At 37.3% G+C, this 19,232-nt stretch overlaps 1 protein-coding gene across 20 annotated transcripts in view; it reads right to left on the bottom strand.

The window, feature by feature from the left end:
• DENND1A (DENN domain containing 1A) overlaps positions 1-19,232 on the bottom strand; it is a 542,971-nt gene that overhangs the window by 389,069 nt on the left and 134,670 nt on the right. The window lies entirely within an intron of this gene.

The following is a 19,232-nucleotide window of genomic DNA, read 5'->3' as shown; positions in this document are numbered from 1 at the left end:
GTTAACACCCCTCCAGGGAACATCTCCAGCCTGACCATATGGATCAGAGTGAATAACACCGAGCCACATGGGTTTGGCCTGGCAGGGCCGCTGTTGCTGGCACCGTTTTTGCCTGTTACCTAGGAACAGAGGGGGCCGGGATTAGACAACGCTTCCCAACATCAATAGGCCAAATCACAGCAGAATCGAAAGCCAACTTGAAGATAATTGTCCCTGAACACTGTCAGCTACATTTTTTAGAGTTTAAAACTTCATTTACTTACTTTACAAAGAAGTTGCCATTTTGGGCATACATTTATTTTGGAACCAAACTGTAACAGTTTTAAGTATATACTATTCTTATTGAAATATCACCATATTTGAACATACTCACCTAATTTTAATGTATTAAAATCTAAAGCAAACTACCAGTTTAAATGTCTTTTTAAAAAAATACATATATAGGTACATAAAGCCAAGCACATTATTCAGGATTAGGGTACACAAAGTAAGGTGACATTTTAACAACTTATTCATAGAAGACAATCTTCTTACATTACCACAGAAAAAAACAGTACATGACACACAATAAACAGTGGTGTATAACTTTCCCTAAAAGACACATTTCATATATATAACACATATACACACAGCTAACCACATAGACAGGTAGTTAGTTACTATTTCCTTCACAGAATTTTCCTTAGCTTAACTTAATTTAACTGCAGACTTGGACAGCCCACGGTTGGTGCTTATCATAAGTTCATAGACCAATGTTATAAATTTTAAAAAAGTATTCCTTTCATGCACTTGATTTGCTTTTTAACTATTTAAAATCCCAACTTCAAGACAAAATGAAGAACACATTTTTCAGTCATTGAGAAGCTGGTTCAAATTAAAACAAACCTGCCCATTGCAAACCCTAATCCAAGTGATAAATTAAAGATCAGCTTACAAATGTAGCACTTTTCTAACCAATAATAATGAATTATCAATGCTAACTGAATTGATGCTTCTCGCTTCATTTATTTTTAAAACCAGTTCTATCATTCAAGAAATAAACCACATCAATCTAATAACCCACTCAATGAAGCAGAAAGCACATTGACTTGCTCTGCCAGAGCATGTTCCGCCTACATAATTCAATTGAGCATATCCTATTTTTTAATATCATCTTGGATTGGTACTATGTATATCACAGCACTGCTAAGACATGTCATGAAATAATGTAATTAATGAATAGGAAACTAAGAAGTGAAAAAGAGTGGATGAGAACACCTCAGCATATCCTAAGAAACATTACTTATATATTAGTTAACTTTATAATGTGGCATTCAGGCATATATATTGTTTATAAACTAATCATGCTTAGATAAACTGCAACAGGTAATACAGAATCAGAACAAAGGCAATTTTTCAGTGCATAATGTTATTATCAGGCAAAGATAGGAAAACAGATCACATAAAACATTTAATGCCTGCTGTGCTAATTATAAAGTGTACTATAATTCACATACACAAAACCCTTATGATTTACACACACACAAATTCCTTACAAATTTCCTTCCACTTCAAGTTGTGAATAGTAACAGAAAGCATCTCTTAACTTCAGTATATGAAACAGCCATTCTTTAAAACTCAGTATTCAGTGCTCACTCATTGCCAATATCAGCTACAAAGACAGCTATCTTTTACCCCTCAAAAGTTATAGGTGCAGAAAGCACTTCTCTACTCTATGCTGGAGTTGTACTGGCAAAAGCCCTCAAAGATTTTTGAAAGAAAGGACCCCCTTGGCTATGAGAAGGCATTGTGCTTTACAGCAGAGTCAAAGGAATCTAATATGCCCAACTTATTACTCACTACAATATAGAAACTTCTTACCACTCTCTAATGTCAAGAGTAATAACCAACCTTGAACTTGTCTGTCAGATAATATTAGAACAAATATCAAAATACCCAATGTAGGCTGAGTGTAACCACCCACCAGCTTTCCTTTTTATCTAAGCAAACAGCAGTAAATCTAATTAAGCAATAGGATGGGGGGAGGGGAGGGGAAAAGGGAATATAGGCAATGTAGGCACATGTTGGTACATTACAATATGTTCCTTCATGTTTGTGATATTACAAGAGCTTGATATTCCAATTTAAGTCAAACAAGATGGTGGTGTGCTGTCAGAAGAAAAAACAAAAATGAGCATCTACTCTGTGTTCTGCATATTCACATATTATCGCAATCGGAACTGAGGTATCTACTTCTTAATTTGAGAAGGGGAGGACAGGAAGAGGGAGGGAAAAACAAGCAATGTTCTCTGTAAATAAAAACTGCAATAAACCAATTTAATAAACCAATTAAATAAACCCATTTTCTTAATACTGATGTTTTCCTTACACATAAACATTCATGCCTTATCATCTTTTCCCAAAGAAAAATAAAATTATTCGAATAAAGTACCACTCTCCAAGAGTGGGGGCTTTAAAATCCTGATTTAAATATATTTTGAGTACCACATTCATGGCAGTGTCCCACAGTCTTTCAATATTAACTTTATTGGGACAACAGTCATTAACCAGTTACCAACCCCTTTTTCTCTCTAGAACTTGTGTCTTTGGCTAGGGCACTTTCTTTGTAGAAGGTAATTTTCTTGTTCTCTTTCCCGTTTCTCTTGCCTACACAAGCTCTTTTAGACAACCAGCCTCGGTGCAACTTCAACTACTGCCACATAAATCGGATCTTGGGGATGCTGCACAGCTGATGAAATGTAAATGACCTCATTGCTAAGGCAGGGGGTGGGGAGGACTGTGTGCCAGCTCTCCAGATCAATTCCCAAGTTTATATTTTCACAAATCTTTTTATGTACAGTTTGATTTTTTAACATTTTAATGAGCAAAAAAGTGAATCTATAGTAGCCAGTCACCACAGTTAAAGTGCAGGGCATGAACTAGATCCCAGGAGGAAACCAGTCCACCATGTCATCACTGGCTTTAGGACATTCGCCACCTGGTTCCATGTCCCCAGGTTCCAACTCTTTTCATAATCAAAACACTGCTGACATTATAAACCCCAGACGGGTTTTCTAAAATCCCTCCCAATCAATATATCCAACACATAACTTATTGGAGACAACACTGAGCTCATTGATTAAGGTGAGTTCAGTAGCAAAGTTTTCAAAATAAATGAGACAAGAATACAGCATTCAACCCCTTTGTGTCACCAGACAATTTATGAAATAGGCAATTTCCAAAAGGGCTTTTCTTCCTAACAAAAGATATGATACTTCCTGTAGGAAGAAATAAGAGCAGAGGGGGCAGGGAGGAAGCGTGTTAGAGAGGCAGTTGCACAAATCTTTCAGTTATGCATACATGAAGCCGCAGATTGCATAGTGTAATAGAAAAGTAACATCTACAAAGCTCTGCCCACAAGAGACACCAAGCCTCAGAGTATGAACCAAAATATGAAATTAACACACCTAACGCTGGATACACTTGCAAACGAAATTCAGAAATGAACTCAAGATTCATTTCAGTCTACTTTGGATTCACGTCATCCAATTCTAATTCTCATCCGGTCAGAAGGCCCGAATTTACTCCAATCTGGAGAAATTAGATTACATTCTGTTGATACTGAGCCTAAGAACCCAGTAAAGTTTTAAATGTATAATATTATCCATTATAGAATCCTATCTGGAAGCAAAATCTCGAAGACCAAATTCAATGAAGTTAACTGGGATTATTAATGAGAAGGCTAGACTAATTCACCCTGACCTTGGGGTGCTAGGTAGGGGGCTATAGGAAATCCTGCAACGACCAACATTCCAGATGTCAAATACTTTGTTTTCATTGCTTCATTGAAACTTATAAACAAAAATTAGCTTTATTTGGCAGATGAAAACAACTGACAGTCAGACACAGACATACACACCCCATAAATAAATGCCATGTGAAAGATAAAAGTGCAGAGTGATTATAGTGTCCACTGGAGTTACAGAATGCAGGGAGATGAGGCATATTTGCAATAGTTCAAAGGGAAAAACATGGTGCAGGAAAACATTTAAATAAAGAGAAGAGATAGCTTGAATAAATGAATGTATTTTAAAATATGTAAAGCCACAATTAGCCTCTTTGTGGCTTGCTGAAAGCCGATATAGCAGTTGATAATTTACCTTTGTCCAAAAACGACAGTGAAAGAGGAAGGGGAAGGGAAACCGTGGGAGAACATTTCCTGGGTTTCTTATATCTAATTTATTTGTTCATTTCAAAATGTAGGTGTGTGATGAAAAGATCAGTGGAGCTCAAATTCCTAAAATACTCCCTATGTTTAATTTTTTTTAATACCATAAGGGAAATGCTGACCCTCTAAGTCCTGCAATTGCAAGCAGTGCCACTGACTTGAAAGAAAAGCCTGATTGATGATCTTAAAACTCAAGTTGAAAGTTAAAAACAGAACACACGCAAAATCCAAACATACAAAAAAGCTAACAAAAGTTCTACCTTAAGCCATTTCAAGTTAAAACCAGGGGCTCCCAGTGAAAGCTCACAAAGGTTTTAAATGCTTATGATTAAGATGGGTAAAGCAGTTGTTCCTGGAAGCTTAATTAGCACCAAGTTCAAGAATGTTGATCAGAAGTTTCCTAAATGTGAACACAGGAAATAAAATTTTTCTCCTTCACTATAAGTGTCAAATTAAATCTAAGATCCATAGTATAATTACAACCAAATTTTTATTTTTTTTCAGTGGGAAAAAGAAGCCTGGAATAAGGGGTTTTACAGAAAGGCCTTTCAACACCCAAACATAAAAGCCGGGTCAAATTTCTAACATGCTGCTCAAATGCTACAGAGTCTGCTTCCTTTCTTTGGTACATTTCAATATTTACCCCTAGTTTACTTTTTATAAACTTCAGTTAATTGAGTCATATACATGTTATAATTATGCAATTTTATATGTAATACCTAATATGCAGTATTAATGTTGTAATTCAAAGATAAATATAATAAATTCATCATACTCTATAAACATGTTTCATATAAACTGTGTATCTAAATTATCAAGGACATTAAGTGCAGAAGAAGAAGGCTTTCAACAGTGAAAGAGACCCCTCTGAAACCACTTTATACACCTTCATGACCTTTGAAGTCTGAAGCAAAAATACTCCATCTTATTTTTAAAACTTTTTAACAAAATTACTTTATCCTTTTGCATCCTCCTCTTTCTCAAACTTAGCTAAAACAAAGTTGTTCCATAATCATGATATTATATACCATCCTCTATTCCAAGATTCCTTTTATTAATTTTAAATCTTACACAAAGTGGTTGAAAATGAGAGCTATATTTATAAGGTCAGCATGAAATGCCAATAAAATTCTTCACACATGCTTCAAATACTGTACTTCCAAGATGAACAAATGATTTGGTTATGATCTCTTACAATTAGCATTCAGTGGCTAATCAGAATTCAGTGGTAATTCCTTGGACTTAATATGATTACTCTAAAATAGTTTCTCTTGCTCATTTCCTTAAGCATTTAAATTCCTGTTATCTGAACATTTATGTTATCAATATTTCTGAAAGGAAGGGGGGAGGAGGGGACACAAGTCAGAACATACCAAAGGAATAGGGGTCCCAACAGTAAAACTGCAAACATGATTTCATTGAAGAGGCAACTTGCCCTTAGGAAGATACTATTTTAAAAGAAAAGGGAAAAAAAAAAGAGCACTGATAGAAATACTATTTTGTAAGCATATTAAAAGCTGTCAGCTTTTAAATATTTTAAATGCACACAAAAATGTGCACAGATGGACAACTTTTCTGCTCACATTAGTCTAGAGAAAAATCTTTCATTATCAAGCTCAAAGTCCTTGAATTTTTTAAACTTAATTGTGCCTCTATTTCTTAGAATTCACACCCCAAGGCCAAAGCTTTCCTGCCACCAGTCCTTCAAATCTGACTTGGACATTACACGGGAGGAGGCTCCAAGCCTCCCTGAGGTCTCACTCCTTTTACAACACACGAAAAAGCAGTCGATAATGGGCCCATGCTGAATTCGCTGCTCTCCACGTCTCCTCTTGGGACACAAGCCTAGCAGATGTGATAAAAACTGTGTCAGAGAAGTGGCTCTAGTTTGTGCCTTAATGACAACTTAAACCTCTAAACCAATACAACCAAAGGACTAACAGAACTGGCTGTTACCTCTCTCTCCTGCCAATCTTCAAATATCTCTGAACTAAATTAGCACCTCTACCCACAACTTCCCCTGCCACCCCACAAAATCCATTCTCATTTTAAAAGATAAATGAATTCAGCAAACACCCGTCGGTGGCATAAGTGTCTGGGCGCTGTGTATGTGTGTCCTATAATTAAGCCCTAACACATACTTCATGTAGTTTATATTTTCTCAAGGTATGATTGAGCATTCAGATATCTTAAAGGACTGCCTGGTAAATTCCCTCTGATCACCACCCCAGTAACCGTATTAACGCATACAACTGGTAGAGTTACAGTTTCCAAAAAGTACCTAAAGGTCTAAAAATTATTTTTAAATATGTTCAAACATAGGGAAGAAAAGTGATATACTGAGTTATTGAAACATTCTAATTATTAAAATTTATACAGGATAATTTTTTAAACCATGGGTGGCTATACTTTTAACTTGTAAGAATGCTTTGTCTTACCTAATGATATGGTACCAAAAAATAGATTTAAATGTGTACTTCTGATAACATTTTCTAAATTCTATAATTCAGCCTTCAGATGATAGGTCTTTTTACTCAGAATCTTGAAAGCCTATTCAGTCACAATTGCATACCCACTTAATCAGCAATCATTGTTCTGGGATGCAGGACTCTGTTGTCAAGACAAGCACCAAAACCTTAAAAAAATTTTTTTTCAGAACTGGCATAAGAAAAAAGTGATCTTTGTCAGACAAGGACAAATTTATGCAAATCTTTTATAAACATTCACAAACATTTATTTAGCTTTTGAAATGTTGGCCTCATTTGAGAGCATGAAAATGAGGGGGAAGTAGGAAAACGCAAAGGACAGCTTAGAAGCTGGCACGCTACATAAATATTCAGAAGGAAGATTATAGGATTCATGTTAGGCTGTCTTAGGCTTCTCCAAAGTCCACACAGAATAGCAAAGAACAAAACTAACGAGAAGTACAGCAGATGTTAGACAATGCATCAGCCTCTTTTCCTCTCTCACTTGGCTATACTTGGACGCTTTTATATTTTCTTTCAATATGGTTAGGTCATTCAAGGATTCTCCTATAGACTCTGTATTGTGGCTACAGATCTATAAGCTGAAGGTCTGTCAGCTTTCCAAAAGTTTCCAATGAAAAGGCATTATGCAAATTCTACCTCTCTTACCCTCTTTCAGGGGGGAAAAAGGCCTCCAGTATGCAGTCATTGGAGTATTGGAAGCCCCAGCCTTCATTTCTGTATAGCTGTGTTTGCCTCAGGGCCACGCTGCTTGTTTTGACAGTGGATCCCCCTAGATAGTTGGGATTAGTCGAGCTTGTTTAGATAAACTTGAAATCAAGGCCTTCTCTAGGTAGACAGCTAGATGTAGCTACCGAGTTTCCAGCTGCCTCTTCCTTTCATCCCAAAACAACTGCAGCTTCACAGTAGCTATCACAGCCACAGGCTATGTCACATACATAAGTACAAAATTAAAGGCTGCTAAAAGAAGCTTTTGTAAGTCTTAGTGCTAAAATAAGGAATCTGTACTGCTTGGTTTATACAAATTATTCTAGCACTACCAATATGGAACTGAAATCATCAGTTAACAAGGCATATTAATCAAGGTTCCTGGTTTCTTCTGATAGACAGGATCATAGTTTGGTAATATACCTAACCTTCTGCTTATTAGCTCTTGTATGAGAATAATAGCCTAAAATGTTGAAAAGGAAATAATAGGCTTTATTTATCCAGTGGCAGGGAATGTTAGCCACCGTCAACAAACACTGTGAGCAGAATATGAAAATCAAAATGTAAATATCAAATCTGCTTTTGAGAGAGAATTATTTAGCAATTGATTAGAACGTCTCACTAAACAGTCATCTGTTTAGTGTTACAGAACTGTTTCAAATCAACTTTTATTTCCTACAACTTGCAGATTCTGATAGAAAGAATAGGAAGATATAAGGAGGATAAGGAGGATTCAGAACTGAAAAAAATTATGCTCAGAACAGATTGATGACATTTCATTACAAAGACAGAAGGAGGTGATATGAAACACTACTGAAATAAAGAAATTATATAATTCAAAAAGTTTTCTAACATCTAACACTCAAGGGTTTTAATTTTTTGCAAGTAGAAAAAAAAGTCCCTTCAGAAGTCCAGCAAAATACAATAAAATAATACAATCTCACATACATATTTCATTTTACTTTGCATATCTTGCTGCAACAAACAGATTCTAGTGTTTACCTGAGGCTGCCTCGGACAAATTAAACACAACAATGGTACCAGAGTACATTCAGACACTTTACAGAACTATTCTGAAACATCATACAGTACAGAAGTTCTTTTACCATCTGACTGTACTGTCAAATCATACAAGGCAGTCTTTCAATCAAGTCTTCATTTCACCACCAAAAATGTGTTCTCCTGATTCAACAGGTAAGTCACTCTTTCAAAGTGTTAAGACATTCTGGAATTGAAGTCATCAGTTTGAGCTTATCCTATGAAATTTTGGATTCCTTTCATGTGTAACTTATAACCTAAGGAAGGAGCCGGCAAACTTTTCTCAAAAGGGCCAGATTGTAAATATTTTAGGCTTTGCGGGCCACTTATGGTCTCTGTCACATGTTCTTGTTTGTTTTTTTTACAATCCTTAACAAGGGTAAAAAACCTTCTTACCTCACAGGCCATACAAAATCCAGCCCCGGGCAGGATGTGACCAGCTGGCTTCAGGCTATAGTCTGCCAAACCCGATCTAGAGTGTTAAGGAGCCTGGCCACACCGCATAACCCAAACAAACTCACCAACACCCAAAAACCCAAATTCAGAAATCCTAAAAGGTAAAATGCCAATGCCAGTCATGTTGGTTCTCTGGTAATTCAACGATTCACATGTGATTGTTGCCAAACGACCAAATGCCTACCGCATACAAATATGCTATTTTTAAAAAAATGTTTAAAGTATAAATAATTAAAAATAAAACATGTTTCCACCACCCAAAACTCACAACTGTTTTGTGGCATGGACTCTTCATAGAGACAATTCTTAGATCAATATAGTTCATTTCTATAGGTAAGGTCCATGGGTTTTCTTGACAGATAAATGAATTCATGCTCTACGGATAATGGAGAGCTCTTCAATTTGGGGTTTGTTTGGCTTAGAATATTTTTAAAGCAATATTGAAAGAGCAGAAAGCCTTTTCTGGTGCTCTACTCCCCACTCACTCAAAACACATTGCTTGTCCAATGACGTTCCATTAGATGAAGACTACAGAAGGGCCTCCTCCTGCCTCTCTCACTGCTCTATTTCTGGGCCCCTTCTCAACTCCTTTCCAGGACTTTATCTTTCTCCTTCTCTCTCTGCGTCCTCCTCTATTAGCAGTTTACCTACACCTTAGTTTCAATTAACAGCACAAGGTAAATGACTCTCAAATTCAAGTGTTCACTTCTGAACTACCTCTCCAGCTCCGGGTTCCTATTCTTTTTTGTTTTGTTTTGTAAAATACAAAACAAAACAGGGTCTCACTGTGTTGCCCATGCTGGAGGGAAGTGGTGCAATCTTGGCTCACTGCAATCTCTGCCTCCTGGGCTCAAGCAGTCCTCTCGCCTCAGCCTCCTGAGTACCTGAGACCATAGGCGCGCACTACCACGCTTGGCTAATTTTTGTATTTTTGGTAGAGATGGGGTTTTGCCATGTTGCTCAGGCTGACCTAGAACTCCTGAACTCAAGCGATTCACCCACTTCTGCTCCTTGGCACATTCAAGGAACTGAAAAGCAGCCTGGCATTCTGGAACAGAGGAGACTAGACAGGGTGGCAGGGGCCAGATCATGGATTAGATCCTTTCACATTCCACTTGCATGAGACTTTTTTTTTTTTTTTTTTTTTTTTTTTTTTTTTTTTTTTTTTTTTTTTTTTGAGACGGAGTCTCGCTCTGTCACCCAGGCTGGAGTGCAGTGGTGAGATCTCGGCTCACTGCAACCCAGGGTTCAACCGATTTTCCTGCCTCAGCCTCCTGAGTAGCTGGGATTACAGGCGCCCCCCACCACGCCAGCTAATTTTTGTATTTTTAGTAGAGACAGGGTTTCGCCATGTTGGCCAGGCTAGTCTCGAACTCCTGACGTCAAGTGATCTGCCTGCCTCAGCGTCCCAAAGTACTGGGATTACAGGCGTGAGCCACCATGCCCAGTCTTGCACAAGACTTTCTAACCCTCCGTCTACCCCACATGTTCCAGACCCCAGGAGGACTTTGAGGCTATTCTCAGTGAGCTTCTCGCCTCTCCCAAGTTGACACCCCAGAATCCTGTCCTGTGTCTATCATTCCTATCATCAAATTGACCATTATCTCTAGAATAAGTTAAGAATGATGGGGGTTACACTCATTACCAGTGTTCCCCAGAGTATCTGGCACAGAGGAAACATCCAGTGAATGATGGTGCTGAAAAAAATGATTGGATGATAGTTTGGATTAAGAAGGGAAGAAATAGCATTGACTGAGCACTTACTATTGCCATGCACTGTGCTAAAGTCTACATGCCTCCTTGTTTAATCCTCATAGGAAGCAGTGAGACCACATGGGCCAAAGCAAAGACTTGAATTGATCAGAGAATCAAACTTTAAATATTTATTCTTGACATTGAAAATGAAAGGAATGGGGAAGACTATTAAAGTTTGTATAAATGTAATATCACATTTTTGTCAAAGGTTTACCATTTTTGCCTAATAACATGAATTATATATATAAAGTATCTAAATTGACCTATAGGAGTTTCTTCTGATTGTGGAACTAACCTATTTAGACTTTATTTGGTTCCTCATCTACCAATGGTTATCTTTTCTTGGGGCGGCTGTGGGTGGGGGGGTTAAGTAACAAGTGGAAAGGGACTGATAAAGCAACTACTATGTGTCAGGTCTTGCTAGAAGTGTTACATACTCAGTGATCCTACCACTAATTTTATGCAGATATTATCCTCCTATCGATGGAATGCACCTTGAAAACTAAGTAAAATTAGTTTCAGGTAGACTGGTGAAGTAACTTGCCTACCTCTCTACTAAAGGATGGAGATTGAGAACCTTGATTAGCATTCTGTCTCCAGGGTCACAGGCATTCACACAGCTAAGATTTTGTGCAGTACTAGCCCTCCATGTTGAATGCAGATAAAGCCTTTCTCCAACCTCACTTCCAACTTGCAGGAGTAGAGTGAAATGTTTGTGCTGTTCTGTTGAAGGGCCTTAGGGTAGGGTAACCTCACCTGCCAGTTTGCCCAGGACATCCCAGTTATGCCCACGATTTCTGTGTAGTCACAGTGCTCCCTTTCAGTCTCAAAAGTATCCTGGATTGGATGCTATGGCCACCAGAATCTTAGAGGGGAAACCATGGCTTGTCTGGAGGGCAATAAAATAATAAACAGTTGTTTCATCTGCCTTGTGATGAGAAACTGGATAGTGGTGCTAAAATAGTGAGGTTTTATCACTGGACTTCAGGCTCTTTAGCTACAGGAAGGACTTATCTACATTCTGGGATGTAGATACAATATCAGACATCATCAATTACACAGAAGCATCAAACTTCTTTTTCCTCATACTACATCAGAAAACATTTATTAAACTAGATGAATTCAGGTATTATGTAAACATTATGGCTACTTTTCCTGCCAATTCTACAAAGTTAGTATTATTAATACTTTTTCATTTTACAGATGAAAAAGATGAAGCCAAAAAATGTAGTCTTTGCCCAAAGTGTCATATCAAAAGTCAAATCTCATATAACATGGGGATATTTGCCTCCTAACTTTTCTTTGAGTTAAACATTTTATTTAAAAAAAGGCCGAGCACGGTGGCTCATGCCTATAATCCCAGCACTTTGGGAGGCCAAGGTGGGTGGATCACCTGAGGTCAGGAGTTCAAGACCAGTCTGGGCAACATGGCAAAACCCTGTCTCTACTAAAAATACAAAAATTAGCCAGGCGTGGTGACACATGCCTGTAGTCCCAGCTACTCAGGAGGATGAGGAAGAAGAATCGCTTGAACCTGGGAGACAGAGGTTGCAGTGAGCCAAGATCACACCACTGTACATTAGCCTGGGTGACTGGGTAAGACTCTGTCTAAAAAATAATAATAATAAAAATAAAAATGTAATATTTTAAGGGGTAGGGGATATTTCTTAAGACATAAATAATACATGAATAATAAAAAGTATTTCTAGCTGCCATTAAATCTGAAAGCTATTTCTCAATTTGCCAGGGGTTTAGATCTCCAGAAATGATAAGCATCTGGCAGGTTGGAAGAGTGCTCTGATAAAAAACGTTCTCAACACTTTACAAGTTATACCGCTAAAACTAGATACTACACAAAGAGGCATCATGTCCGATATACACTCAAATATGAGAATCATAAACACATCTGGTTAAGCCTCTCTAGGTAAAATGGGATTTAATAAAGGTATGTCTTGGTTTGTCCTACCTAGCTTAAATTCTGAGCCCAAAGATTACAGTGTGAAGACTATTCAGTCACTTATTATATATTAAATACTTGGCCTCCTAACAGCCATGCACAGTTACCAGGTCCTAGAGATCTGGACACGAAGCCGGCAAGAATCTCTGACTTCCTGCCTGGGAAAGGGAGAGGACAGGTAAACAAGTATAAAGTGGTTTAGGTTTTCTGACAGAAATCTACCTGGGGGATGTAAAAGATTCCTCAAAGGAGGTGGCATTTGAACTAACTTTTGAAAAACCAATTAGTATCTTCTAGACAAACAACCTAGATAAGAATATTCCAGGGATAAAAGCACTGTGAAACAACATTATATCACATAATTTATGTAAATAATCTTTGATAAATCAATTTTAAGAGATTCCCATTTTACAAACACCTTTTCATTTCTACCTACCAACCCCCATCTCCCCCCCCCCTCACATATACATACATACATATATTCAGGCCCACAGTCTGGGCTTCATGTTATACCACTTCTGAAATCTGAAACTGACTGAAGTTACACAGTTGAAAATTATAATAGTCAGAGGAATCTTTACTGTACTGTATATAAGTATTTGAAAAATGAAAGCTACCGCAGTAATACAAAATACTACACACAACCAAAAGGGCTCATTTACAAGGACAGTGGTCCCATTACTAAATTTCTGAAGTTTTGAACATGGGAATCTCAACATATAGATTTCACAACTGGAATAAAATAAATAAAAAGTAATTATCTGAAACCCCTTCATCACCATTTAAAGGGTTTTTATATTTTCAGTACATTTTAGAACATAAATATTCAGGAATTGTTTCTGATTATGTCTCTTCATCCTTACTTGACAAAATATTCACTTTTACCTTTGTGACTTCTCTAAATTTTGTTCTGAAACACTGTGGGTTTAGAAAGGGAGGCATTTCCAGAATCCTTCCTGGATCAGTCTGAAATTCTAGAGGCAAAGGTTATCATACACAACCCTAACACCTGACAAAGGCACCAAAACCAGGTTACTTTGCTGCCTTACTTAAATCTATGCCCAGTAATAGGAGACACGACATAATTATTGGTTATGATTTGGTGTCAGGTGTTATTCTAAGCACTTCACACATTTTAAATCATGACACCCTCATAGCTATCCTACAAGGTAGTTACTATGACTATCTCTACTTTCTAGATGAGGAAATCAAATCCCCAAGTGGTAAACCCCTGTAAATGGCAGAGCCAGGATTCAGACCCTAGCAGTCTCGCTCCAAAGTCCAAGCTCTTAATCACCACAATCATTCCTCTGCACTCTTTCTGGAATCTTAACTCTTAAGCAATTACATCTGTGTATCACATACCTCATGTTGTTCACTAAGCCCCCAATCTGTCCTAGCTGCTCAAAGGGGTCTGTAACATTGGCCATAGCCACTTCTACATTCGAAGCGTTCACAGATTGATGAAGATACAGATATACAAGCAAGACGACATAGGCGTGGATCCTCCCATTGCTGCCTAAAAGCTAAGGCTGAAGTGACTAATTTCATCAGGGCAAGTTTCACAGAGAAGGTGAGACAAGGTGTATAAACAGAAGTATACTGAGGTAGGAGTTGCAGGACAGCAAGGAGAAAAATATTTCAACCAAAAGCCAGTTTGGACAAAAAATATACAGGAGAGGAAAAGCCAAGCAAGCTGGGAAATGATGAGGCATCCTATGTCTGGGCTGTAAGGGGAGGCGGCAGGAGACAAGACTAGAGGCTGGGTCAAAGTCAGACTGTGACCAGCCTTAAATCCAAGTTAAGAGATTTGGAGTTGATCTTTAAGGTACCAGGGAACCATCAAGAGTTTTGACTAAAGAGAAGTTATGTGCTTTGATTTAGGTTTTAGAAAGTCATCTCCGGCCATCTTAGAGAGGGTGGTGATTGTAGCGTCACTGGCTTGTAGACCATTAGGAAGAGTCCATGTGAGAGAAGCTTTGAATGTGAATGCAGAGGGAAACAGAAGAATAGGACAGACTAGAGAGCAGTTTAGGAAAAATAATGAACAGGACTTGTAGGTGTGTCCAAGGAGCAACCGGAACTGATTCTATGAGGCTAAGACAAAACAGAGACTGCCTCTCTCAAAAGCAGACATGGTCCATTTAGTTTTAATCATAGCATAACTTACTAGAAACAAGACCATCCAATAGTACTCAACAGACAAAAATTTAGTGGGGCTTTTTGGGATCTAGAATAAACCCAAGAGAACATTCTCATAAGAATGTGTAAGTAAGGATTGCATAATTACCATTTCCTGGAGTCAGATTCAAATAAGTAGTAGTACAACATAGCTGTATAGCTTGGCGTGCTTTCAGAAAGAATGGCTCAAAAAGAATTTGTCTTTTTAATGAGTTCCTTCTACATAACTGTAACAGCTGGGGAGTGACCAAATTGGGAAGAAATCTTCAACTTAAAAGAAAAGCCTTAAGTCAGAAAATGTCTCAATTTTTCAATTGAGTTTGGCTAAATGTTTAAGGTTGAAATATACTTTCGTTAAGATGTCAGTTCAACCCCATCCCATTCTTAAATTCACCCTTCTCTGGAAATGGACAAAAACTCAGCATATGGATATTACTGAATAGTACCTCTTATATACAAAGTAGTTTTTCTGAGGCTGAGCATGGAATCCCAGCACTTTGGGAGGCCGAGGGAAGAGGATTGCTTGAGGCCAAGAGTTGAAGGTCAGCCTGGGCAACATAGTAAGACCCCCGTCTCTAAAAAAAGATTTTTTTTTTAAATTAGGCAGCATGGTGGTACACACCCTGAAGTCCCAGCTACTCGGGAGGCTGAGGTAGGAGAATTGCCTGAGACCAGTCCAGATGTTTGAGGATACAGTGAGCTATGATTGCACCACTGCACTCCAGCTTGGGTGACAGACTGAGATGAGACCCCAACTCTAAAACACAAAACCAAACAAAAAAGTGTTTTTTCTTCAGCAAACACTTTAAAAAGCACCTTGACATTTGTCCAAGGTGATATATTTTACTAGTAACAACACGGGGAAAAATAAGAGGCAACCTGTGATAGACTATTTTTTTTTTTACCTATCTATGAACCTATACTTAGAAAACATTTAAACTAGCTAATTGTCAACAATGGGACACTTTTAAACATATACAAAAGAAGCAGATATTTAAGCTGGGATGTATTTCTACATCTGTAATCTATCAATGAACCTTAGAAATCTGTAATGCAGTCCTTCAGAACAGCTACATTTGGTGGCATTCACGAATACTGATATCCACTTCAAGAAACCTGCTTCAGCAGAGCACCCTGTGGCTATCATGCCAACAATCAGCTCTTAGGCTGAATAGTCTAAAGAGATTGAGAGTTTATACCTGCAGATGAAAAAATTACATTTCCACCTACGTTTCCAGACTGCCAAGTTACTAAGAAATACGGAAAGTGAGGTTTTTGGGCAAGAGGTTGAAAAACCCAAGAATCAACAGTGACTCTTAGAAAAGCACACATCTGGCCGGGCACTGCGGCTTACACCTGAAATCTTAGCACTTCAGGAGGCCAAGGTGTGAGGATCACCTGAGGTCAGGAGATGGAGACCAGCCTGGTCAACATGATGAAACCCCATCTCTACTAAAAATACAAAAATTAGCAGAGTATGTTGGCACACACTTGTAATTCCAGCTACTCGGGAGGCTGAGACATAAGAATTGCTTGAACCTAGGAGGTGGAGGTTGGCAGTGATCTGAGATTGTGCCATTGTACTCCAGTCTAGGCAACAGAGCAAGACTGTCTCAAAAAAAAAAAGAAAAAAAAAAAAGAAAGAAAGAAATGCACATATCTAAAACAACCTAAAAGGTGACCTTTAAGGGCAGCTCCAAGACTTTCCACTTGCTTCTCTATACCACTTAACTCTACTAACTTCTACGGCTTCATGTGACAGAGAACAAGAAATTGCAGGAATGTGATCATGGCAGCACCACCCAAGGGTCCTAGTTTTCAGAGACATTCCCAGTTTCAAGTGTTGTGGCCATGCCATTATTCCACAAAACATCCTAGACATGCATTACTCCATAGCCTACTAGGCAGTAAGTTCCTTCAAGGGAGAGACGGAATCTACTTCTCTCCTCCTCTTTACCTGCTACGTTGTCTGGCTCAAAGTCTGCAGATAGTACACTCATCAATCTCTCAATTAATATACAAAATCAGACCTCGTCTCCTAGACTGTTTCTGCTGCCAAAAACAGATATGATGAAAAAAGAATCAGAACATATCGTCACTTGTAACCATAAGTTGCTCTTTTTAAGACCAGATTATAGAACCATTTTAAAATGTGATCCATTTGACCCTTATATAAGTCCTTTGGATGAGAGTCAAATGAATTTACAAATTCTGTTCCATGGTATACAGTGCCATAAAAAGTTTCCAAGATCAAAGGCGACCTCACCATTTAAAGTGGATCTAGTTTGAAGAGAACCTGCGAGTACTGGAAGCATGACAACACCCACTTTGGAAAAGAATTAAAAAAAAAAAACAAGAAAGCTCAAAAGTTTCCAAGAGAAATGGGATACACGCAAGTTCAATTCCATTCTTTGTGAGCTTGGTGAATACAAGGCCCCAAGGACCACAAACCCAAAATCTCAATTCCAATGTGAAGACCCATGGTTTAAACAAGCCACTGTCGAAAGACTGGCAGAACCTTTGTGGAATCAAAGTCACATTTTATACACCACACTGCTGCTTATGTTTCTCTGCCTAATAATGATGCAAAAAAAAAAAAAAAAAAAAATCAAAATTTGTCATTTGTTTTATACTTCCTGTAAATATTATACATTTGTGTCATACAATGTTGGTATAATGTGGCTTCTTTTCATAGTAACAAAAATTTAGGAACTAGATTATATCTATAATTTTCTTATGAAATAGTATTCTTTCAATTAATCAGGGCATGAGTAAGTTTTACAATAGAAATGTTTTATCTCTGGCTTATAAAAATTTTGAAGAAAGTAACATGAAAGTTTTCATACACAGGAGCTCTCACCAAAAGAACAAGGCAATCTTCAACATACAAGTTGCAAGTCTTGTTTAAATATTATCTCTACCGTCTCTCTAATCAGAATCTTCCAGTTGATTTACATTGGTTATATTGTGAATAACTATAAGCTTAAGAAATGTTTTGCATGGAGCATACCTCAAGCATGAACAGATGAAAACTCCATATTTAAGCAATTACATGCAACTCAGAAATGCCAATTTCCATCACAATTAGCCTGAGTTATGCAACATATTTTTGTTCCTTTTTAGTATATAGTTGGTATATGTTTTTATAATTTGTTTAACTGCCTATAGTGAAATTTTGAAATCACACAGGCAATATAAAACCTTAAGAGAAAGGGCACCTTTTAATTTTTCCCAATGTGCCATGTTTCTACATTGCTTATAGAGCTTGTACAAGAAACACTGTTAGTTTCTATATAAAGATTTCCATAAAATTGTTATAGTTTCTATAAATGCATAAAGATTGTTGGTTTCATTATAACACTCTGTTTCAGTGCCAGTGGAAAGAAAAATTACCTGCAACTCTAAACAGCAATCTACATATACAGGGGTAGGTAACTGTGCCTGGACCACTCTTTAAAGGGCTCTAAGAGGCTCACCGTATTCCATCAAAGTGTGGATGAGCACACTGGAGAAGCAACTTTTAGCACACTCAACTCTAATTGCCACTCTTAGAAAAAACAGGCTATGAAAGTACAATTGTGAGGACAAATTATTAATTCTACGTGTTTTCGTATAAGAAGTAATCATATTATAACTAATACATTTCAAAACGGTATGTGTAATACCTATTATACTTGACACATTACAAGACTATTTATGGAAATCTCTCCGATAGGTTATTATCTCTTAATTTCAAACCATCCCATACTAAATATTATAATTAATAAAGGCTCATGTTTTTTAATCTGAAAAAATCATATAATGTTTTGAGACCAAAGATGGGATTTTGATGAGAGTGGTGACCATAATTTGCTAACATGTTAATTTAACCATTCTTTTCTCCCTTAATTCAATTAGTATTCATTAAAACTGAACTAATCACAATAAGTAAAGTTTTACCAATTATTTCCATAACTATGAATGAACACAGTAAACATAATAGAATAATTATAAACCCACTTAATTAACTACAAGACTATTTTCAGCAGGGAAGGCTATTCATTTTTTTCTTACTTTTAATGTCTGATTGACATGTTGATATATTTGAGAAACCAATTTCTAGAAATGAAAGAAATACATTATTATTGTGCTTCAGTCCTTTAACAAAATTTTCCAATTGGCTTTTATTAAGAGCCACATTACCTAAAGTTATAGTAAGAGACTGAAAAGAATCTAGTCCAAGCTATGCAAATCCAAAGTAACTGAAAACTTACACTGTAATTTAGTAATCTTAACCCTAAAAAGACATTTTAGACTACGTCATATTACAGTTAAGGGAGATAGAATTTAAGAAAATTTCATAAGTAAGCTGTTATTAAAATTTTTCAAAAATACAGGATTCTTTTCAAGTCAGGATCCTACCAATGTTGAAGTTTTAGTATTTAAACTAGCTAAGCATTAAACA

The sequence above is a fragment of the Pan troglodytes genome, chromosome 11 (genome assembly GCF_028858775.2).
Source record: "Pan troglodytes isolate AG18354 chromosome 11, NHGRI_mPanTro3-v2.0_pri, whole genome shotgun sequence".
Taxonomy (NCBI): Eukaryota; Metazoa; Chordata; class Mammalia; order Primates; family Hominidae; genus Pan; species Pan troglodytes.
Note: the sequence above shows the minus strand (reverse complement) of the source record. Positions and strands in the feature narration are given on the sequence as shown.